The sequence below is a fragment of the Opisthocomus hoazin genome, chromosome 3 (genome assembly GCF_030867145.1).
Source record: "Opisthocomus hoazin isolate bOpiHoa1 chromosome 3, bOpiHoa1.hap1, whole genome shotgun sequence".
In the NCBI taxonomy this organism is placed as follows: domain Eukaryota; kingdom Metazoa; phylum Chordata; class Aves; order Opisthocomiformes; family Opisthocomidae; genus Opisthocomus; species Opisthocomus hoazin.
Window position 1 is genome coordinate 40,954,921 of NC_134416.1, and position 8,933 is coordinate 40,963,853.

Consider the following 8,933-nt stretch of genomic DNA (forward strand, 5'->3'; position numbering starts at 1 on the left):
GGGAGGGCAGGTAGCTCAGTCAGAGATGGGTTCCTACATGACTCAATGGTTCTGGGGTCTAATTCCATATTTATGCACTTCAATAAAGGATCTTCTTGCCAAAGATTTTCATTCTTTAGTGCTCCCATCAGAAATTGTTCCTTTCCACATCTATGAAAATCTGTCCCCTCAACTTCTGGTGACTTTCTGCTGCCATGGATACCTGAGTGTGAAAATTTTGGCTTGCAGGCTCCAGCAACTTATGTAGCAGGAACACTCTCAAGTGTGAATAATGATATTAAATTGTGTCAGTCTGATGAATAGCCTTCATTACTAGCACGTGTGTGTAATTAACACAAAAACTAGTACTGTCTTGTCCTACAGATGTCTGCCACCAACAGTCCCATATGGAAAGTGCCAGCAAACATAGGCTGTCACTGTGATATTCACGTAATGTGTCTCCTTTGAAATAATGAATATTGGTCAAATACACATCCCAAGCTTGAAAGAATGTTGGCTGAGTGGAAGGTGTCACTGTTTCAAGAAAGCACCGAGTGAAGAGAAGCAGTCACCTCGTCACCTCCCAGGGCAGCCTCCTGCTGTCCAGGGGCAGCAAAGCCATTGCGGGGCTGGGGGCATTGTCCCGGGAAACTGGGCCGTGTCTGAAACGGGCGGTGGGATGGTGACATAATCGAGCAAAAAGTTCAATTAGTTTTTGATTTATTGCTCCACATGTTCTGCTTGTATGACCGATGTCATTAACATCAGGCTCGGCTGGCGTGTTCATCTGTCCCTGCCGGGCTCCCTCTGAAGGCGCACACACGCAACAGATGGGGAGCCGCACGGGTGCGAACGCCATTGTTTATCCCCCTATTGTTCCCGTGTCAAGCAATCAAACCAAATCCATTACCCGCCGAGAAAAAGATCAGCGCACCGTCCATTCAGCAGTGAATGGAGCAGAGGCGGTTATGCAGGGAGGCTTTCAAGCTTTCAAAAGGATGAAAAAAAAAATAATGAAGAGCAACACTGAATAGTTGAGCAAAAAAAAAAAAAAAGCTATAACAAATCTAACCCACCCTCTCTTTCACCTTTGGATATTCAGAGTCTTATGAGAAGAGGCACTTTCGGATCGAGTCATTGTTTTCCTAATTATAGGCATGATCTAGAGAAATTTTAAAATCATAGCTGGGGTTTAACATTAGAACAAATATTTGGTGTTTCCTCACGTTGAGGGGCAGTGGGGATGTGGAAACTGAAGTGAGACTGAAGAGCTGGTTACCAGCTGGCATCCACTGCGCTGCAGGTTAGGTTTTGAGCAGGCAGGCTCTGAACACCTACCTTTCTTTACAAGGCACACGATGCTCTGGGGATGAGTCACTCTGTGAAGAGAGCTGACAAAAGGTGCTCACATCACTTCCAGACAGAAAAATAGGGCTCACGAGGGCAAATATAATATATGTCATCTGAGGTCCTGCTCTGGGAATGAATTTTTCCCTGTTCATGAAAGGGAGTTTGCGGCTTCATTTTGCCCAGATCTGACAGGGTAGTCGAGCACCATGAATGCCCAGGGTTTTGCAGGACATCTTAACGTGGCTTCAAGAAAAGGACTGCACATATTGGGTGACTTCGCTAGCTGTCTGTGAGTTATTTTGGACAAATGTCTTGGTTTATCTAGCTACAAAACAGGTGTGGTAATACCTGCCAAGGAAGCGTACGACAAAGCTCAACTGCACGCAACCTGCTGAAGAACAGCAGGCAGTAATTTTAGACTTGAGGAAGACACTCTCCACCATGTCCAACCTAGGAACTGCTTGCAGAGCCACATCAGACGATTTCACATGCAATCTCCCTCCGGCTCCCTACTGACCTAGCAAGAGTCCAGTCTGTGGTGGGAGCAGGAAACCAAGCTGTTGCTGATTCTATGAATCAGTTTTTGTTCCCAAATTACATAAAATATCTAGAAACTAGGCTCAAATTTTTCCTCACTGCTAACCACAATTAATAAGCTATTAATTTAATTCACGTGGTGCACCACAGCCATGAGAAGACCCAAAAAAGTTTTTGCACCGGGGTATGTCTTTGACTGAAGACTCACAAGCTAACAAGTGGAATCCAAATTCCTTGCTGGGGGCTGTGATATAGCTGTTTACCAAACACCTGAACTCCTAGTGTTGCCAGTAAAGGGGCAAAACATTTGCTGGTGCAAGAACTCGATGACCAAAGGTGAACGGGGACAACTGAGGAGGAGGAGGAGGACAGCTGAGGACACAAGAACAGACATATGGTGTCTGACAAAACATCCATCTAACCTGATCTGCAGGTGTGGGACAGGGAAGGTATTGGATTTTGGGGAATGAGGGCAAAAGGAGGGAATGGTGGAGAAGGGGAAGAGACGTCTGCTGAGGCTGAGGGAAAAACAACTGGCGAAAACAGCAGAAGGCTCAGCAAACCTTGTCTACATGGCAGAAAATCCCATAAATGGGCAAAATGTCCCTCTGCGGAGGTGGCAAGGTTGCTTTTCCCATGGTCTGGATCTGTTCAGCCACATCTGGAAGAAACAAGCGTAGATGCTTATCCTGTTTACCAAGTGTGCCAGAGCTGGTAAGCTTAAAAGGAATCAAACAAAAAAGAAATGAATTATGGTTACAAAAACTTGTAATTAAACTTTGAATAATTTAAGATAAGCATCAGAAACCTCTAGACCTTATTTATCCTGGCCTTTTTAAACAAATCAATGCCCTTCCAGTGCAGCATTCGTCCAGTGAAGTCAGTGGGAAGCATCCTGGCACTCTCAGAATATGCAAGTGCTGTTGCCAAGGGATTCCCTGGCCCGCTGAGGACAGAGCTCTTCCCGAGGCAGGTCTCTGGCTTCTCCCTGGATCTTGTACCCTGTTGTGTAAGAGGCGAATCTAATCCGTACTGAGCCACCTGAGCTTATTTCTTACGGTTAGCTGGGCAATATGATAAGGATAAACCCCAGGTATTTTTGGAATAGGATTGTGAACCAGAGGTATGCACAGTTAACCATTTAAAAATAAGATGGGATAAAACTGCACATGCATGCTGCGGGCATTTACTCTACAACACCTCCGTGTGATGCAACACAAGCGGCATTTTTTGTGGAAGGAAAATCACTTTGTTTCATTTAAGGGCCACAGAGCTGCAACTGCCAATGACTGAAAAGGAAAACCAACAAAAGCAAAATATAAAGTGAGCTTCCCATACATAATCTGTTTCATTCCTCTAAATGAAAGGAAGAGAGAGACAGATATGCTACCAACAACTTCACCCCACACTTATAGCAATCTGCAAAACTAGCTCAAAATTAAAGCGGCACTGCATGACTGAAAGGTCTGTGAATAAGTGAAGAACTTTAAACATAATATTTTAATTTGCATTTGACTGGAAGCTGCTGTAACAGATTTTACCCAAATGGGAATAAGACTGAGGCATTTAAAAACATTCTGAACTTTGAATTCACTGTTGGAGACAAGGAGAAAGCAATGCAAGAGTTGTGCAGCTTGAAAGGACTTCTCTGCTAAATACCAGCCAGACCTGGAAGCCTGGCTGAAAGCATCCCTCCACCAGTTACAGAAAGATACTGCAGGATCCTGAGGAATTAAAAAAAAAACAAGCCTGGTTGGCTCCTCTTAAAAAAGTTACATATAGATAATTGGACAGCCACAAATTTGCCCTAAGCTTGTAAAACACACTTGAGTAAGTCCATACAATGATTAGCGAGAAACACAATGCCCAGCACTGCAAGGTTCAAGTCCCGCAGAGCTGGTGCCAGCAGCAGGGATTGCCCTGAGCCAGCTTTAAAGCCAGGGCCAGGCTGAGCACATGGAGGCTTAACAAGCTTTCACATACTGGTCATGTACTGGTAATCCACAGAAAGCATTAAAAATGTCAACAGAAGAGCGGTATGTCCAGACTGGGCTGTGACAACAATAGTTTATTAAGATGCTGAATTTTAATTACATTTGTCTTTGAATTATTAATTTTTCAAGCTAATTGATCAGTGAGGTCCTGATAAAGCACAACAATTTTTGAGGGGCTTTTTGAATCCTGACTTTTTCCTTTGAAACCTTTAAAGATTATTTTGACCGTTGGCTCCTCATGTGAACAGAACCATTGTTGGACAAACAAGCACATTAATTAAAGCTTGTCCTGTGGTTCCTGCACTGGTGCGCTGGTAGCCCTCTTGCTGCAACTGCATATTCTGTCTCGCACCATAGAGAGGAAAATCCACTGCTTGGGTAACCAGGCACAAACTACTTAGGATTTCTCCCGTGGACAAGTCTAAAGAATGAGGCAACCTCGACTGTAACCTTACTTGTCTCTCGTGTGTCCTCATGCAGCCATCAAGCTTCTTTTGCTGGGTGCAACACACATGCTCTGCGGGAGGAAAGTCTTTGGAGGGCATCAGATGGCATTGCCTCCTCTGGCTTAAGTTCTGTGTGAAAACGAGATTAAACCAAGGACCATCATTATGGGCACTCAGAGACCTCTGTGCTAGAAACATAGAAAATAGGAAGTAGGAGAAGCTGCACTACAGGCACAGAAGCAGGATCAAATCTATGAGTCCCCTTTTGATCCCAATTTAAGCTCTGGTGCCTGCGTGAAACAGCAAGATAGCACAGCAGATGGCACCGCGACGGAGGAGGTTTTAGGACAGAGTGGGAGCACCAGTATGGCATCGCTGCGTCCTGCAGATGTGCGACTTCTGAAGTAGCTTTTGTGCAAGAAGTACGTTAAATGACCATACACCGCATGGCTGCGCGTCTGGAAGGGGAAGCGGCAGGACTCCCTCTGATGCCAGTCATCCTAAAAAGGGCTTTGGAGAGACGAAGCGGACTATCTCGTCTCCCTGTTGGTTTGGTCTTTGGCCTCTCCACTGACGCTGCCAGCAGCAGTGTCAAAGATCTTCTGCTTTAAGTACCTGACTTGTTTCTAGGAATCTGATTAAAGTAGATCACCTCAGATAACAAGAGGAATTAATGCTGCAAATACATAGGAGAGGATTTTCAAGCTCATCAGCTACATGGAGGTCAGTCCTTTTCAAGTGATGCAGCCTCTGAGATCTTTGATTTTCGCAGAACTGATGGTCTTTACTTGTCCTTTCCCTCTCTCCTATTAGCCTTTACACTTAAACACTTTATTAATTCAGTTCTGGTTGTAATCTGTTCAGTTGCTCTGTCCACTACATGGCACACACTGTACAATGGTAAGCCTGGGAGAGAGAAACTCCAAAGGGAACAGGAAAGAGTTTTGGGGGGCTTTGCAATAGACATGGCACGTTCCCCTTAATAACTACAAAGTTTTAGATTCTACATCCTTCAGGTTTTTGCAATGTTTTGTAAAAGGCATATTCTCGTCTTAGAAGTTCTCCTGAAGTCTGACATGTCTATATCCCCTCATCTTTGTCACCCACAGAGAGGCAGACTCTTAGACCCTAGCTCTTCAATTTTTCACACTCTCTAGCTTGTAACCACGTTAGGTATTCAGGCCCGACGGCTCAGCTGTAAGTGGCTGTACGCTTACGTCTGCACACAGAGCAGGTTTTTTACCAACGCCTTGTTTGCTATGCACGTGCAGATGTCTCCAGCGGAGGACATGCTCAGACCGTGGGCACCCATCAGCCAACCCTGAGCTGCCTTCATGCTGTGGGTCGGTGTCTTCAGCTCGGCTCTGTTGGGTAGGTCCCCGAGCTGCGCCTGGCAGGTGGTGACGTTATAATTTCTGACATGAGAAGTCACTAGCGCTTACTTCACTACCAAAATCTGCCCCTGAGCTCTGCACTCACTCAGTTTTACCGACTGAGTAGTCCTAATTTTAGGACTTCCATCAAATACAGCAGTTATGAAGTACATCACAGCTTGACCTCACCAGGAATTGAACTTGGGAGATGGCTGCGTGCCACTCTAGGACATCCTAACTGCCAGAAATGGGAGTGGTGCTGCCGTGAGTGTGTCTGAGCGGGGCCCACGTACCCCAGAAGTGGGAGCAGAGGCTGTAGCCCTCCAGGAGGGAACGCGGAGGTGCCACTCCTTGCAGCACAGCGCTGACATGGCTTCAGCCCTCCCTGGCTCGGAAGGACGGTGCCGGAGAAGGACTGATCCACTGAAACAAGGGTTACAGAGGCTCCGAGGTTTTAGTAGAGCAAGGCAAATGCAGCTCAGGCTCTGTTCATGTTAATTCCTGTTTCATGCTGCTCAGATGAGCACGTAGTGACAGCTTTCACGAGGCAGGGACCTGTCTGTTGGAAAATGGATTACAACCACCAACTCTTGCCAATAAACCACTCGGCGACGATCTGATGGCCACTAGAGACACCCCGCAGGTCTATGCTGGTGACTTGGAGGTGAAAAGACTTTCTTTGTCCATCTGAATCCCTGAAGCTTTCAGACCCCTGATCATGGGGGAAGTTCTGACCCAAACGACCATTAATCTTCCTTAAGGTGAAAAGGTCAGAAGAGCAAGTTATTCGATGTTAACTGTTTTTTTACGCCAGCAAAAATGCCTCTTTATTTCCAATGCTGTCCTAAAACATACAGCAACACTTAAACATCCAAACTTTCACAGTGATTTTTCAAAAGTGATGTGAGCTTTTAGACAGATGACAAAGTCCACACAGAGTGTCAGCCCCCCACAGCTGTGTCCACAGCCGTCCCAACAAAGCCACACAATGGCACCCTTACATCCCATAAAGGCAAGCGACAACGCCACAGGATGAAGCGATAACGTATTGGAGCTGCTCACAATCAGTCTTTAACACGTGTTATCCATTTGACTGCAGGTGTAAATCAGCATTTCAATGTCAAGTTGCTAATTTAAGGCTGTATAGTCAAACATCCAAACAGCGTACCCTAGGAAAAGCACAAATTAAAGTAGGTCAAAGTCGCTGCAAGTCAGGGAACACAGAGGGAAAGTTCCGCATCAATAAACCAGCATTTTTGCTATGAGATGTATATTTCATGATACAGCAGTGTTAGACTAAATTAAACATTTACCGAAGCTCAGACGACAGCGTGGGCACCACCATCATTCCGTTGCCGCTCGGTTGCCTTCGTTGACGTGCGTGCTGCCAGCGCCCACGGCCGCAGAACCAAGCTCTGTGGCTCTACAGCTTGACGCGAACTAACACGGCTCCCCGAGGGATACGGGTCATGCTCCCTCTGCTTCTGCTTCGCTCTGCCACCTCATGGATGTGCATTAACTTTCCTCCCCTTTAATTCCCACGTTCAGAGAAATAAGGAAAATACCTGCTGCCATTTGTTGTATTTAAAGTTCTCTGAACACTGAGTACATGTAATTTTTCAAAAGAAACCAAAGACTGAAAGTATTTTTTTCATCCCCTCGCCTATTACTAGGAAAGTAGTTAACTTAAGACCCCGATTAACATTCCATTGAGCTGTGTCAAATGGTTCTTCCTCTTACTGTTACTACTTGGCTGCACGATGTTTTCTGCCAACTCACTCATGGCAGCTGTTTCAGTACAATGGGGACAGAAGAAAATGAATGGCATTTCAGTGGGTTATTTAATGGGAGCCTAAAACTGGCAAAACATAAAACTGCATTCAAAGATGTTGCATCTAAGCCTTCCTAATGATAGCCCAGGTTTTCGGGTTTTTTGTCTCCACTGAGAAATTCAGAGCAACAGTAGCAGCTTCTGCTTATTCTCATGGACAACTACACATGGACATGAAAAATATGCACTAAACATTTTGTAACAAACTGAGCCTGCGTGATTTCTCCTATGTACACTGCAGGCAAGTACAAAGGTAACTGCCTGTGGAGAAAAACACACGCACAGAGAGAGCTCGGACCTCTGCACATTCAGCCACTGACGCTGTCGCCATACCGTTGCTGAGAGGAACCGCTTCTTCTGCAGGTGGCCTGGTGACAAGTCAACGGTGGAACCAGGCTTCCAGGCAGGATTAGTAGGGGTGGGTAGGTGTGGAAGACCCTCTTCTCATCGCCCCGGGCTGACACTGCGGCAGACAAGCAGTCTGCGCACCGCTGCGTGAGCTACAGCTCCTGGAGAGATCAGGAAAATGCTCACGCACTTTCTGTATTCACTATCTGGTGTTTGAAATTAAATTAAGTTCTCTTTTATTTAGAAAGCGCTCAGGGATGGTCTGAGGAAAAAAGGAGACCACACCTTTCGGCCTCCTGCTGCATTGCATCAGGTTGGCCTTGTCCCTTCCCTACCAACACGCTTAATGCAGTGAAGGGTTTATTAGGTTGGAGCTGTGGAACCCAAGGCACACTGCACGCGTCCTGGAGCATGGTGATGCTTAAACAGATTTACTCAGGGGTCTGTGTTACCTAGACACAGCTTTGCTGTCTGTCTCTTAACCATCACTCCTTCTCGTCCATTTTTCAGGTGTCAGGGGGACAGAAAGCCAACCACAAGACAGCAGACGACAGCCCTGGCATATTGCCTTAAAGTGAACATGGTGCAACCAGGCATGACCATGCACACTAACCTACCTGTGGTTTCTTACAGGCTTACTCACACAGGACGATGATGACAGTTTTTACAGATTTAGGCATGCTGGTTACGTATTTTTTGCTTTATTCTGTTTCTGCTTTAACTGCTGGGAAAATCAGCAGTGGAACGGGAAGAGGCAAGGGAAAAGCGAGGCCAGATAAACTATTGTACCAGCTACCCCCACTTCTACTGACACCAAGCAGCAGCCCTGCGAGCTCCGAGTAGCTTGAATGGGGAGTGGGCTTTCCATTTTGTAGCCCCAGTAGAACTACGCCTGCTGTTAAACTATTTTCACCAGCACTACACATGCACTTGCTCAAGCCTACCTCATCACTGTAAATGGGCCGAGTAACTGCATGGGCCGGGGTTCGGTTTGTGTTCACCTGCACAGAACTTGGAGAACACAGGACTAGGGGAGAGAAGTAGCAGGTCAAGGTCCACAGCAGGAATCATGAAC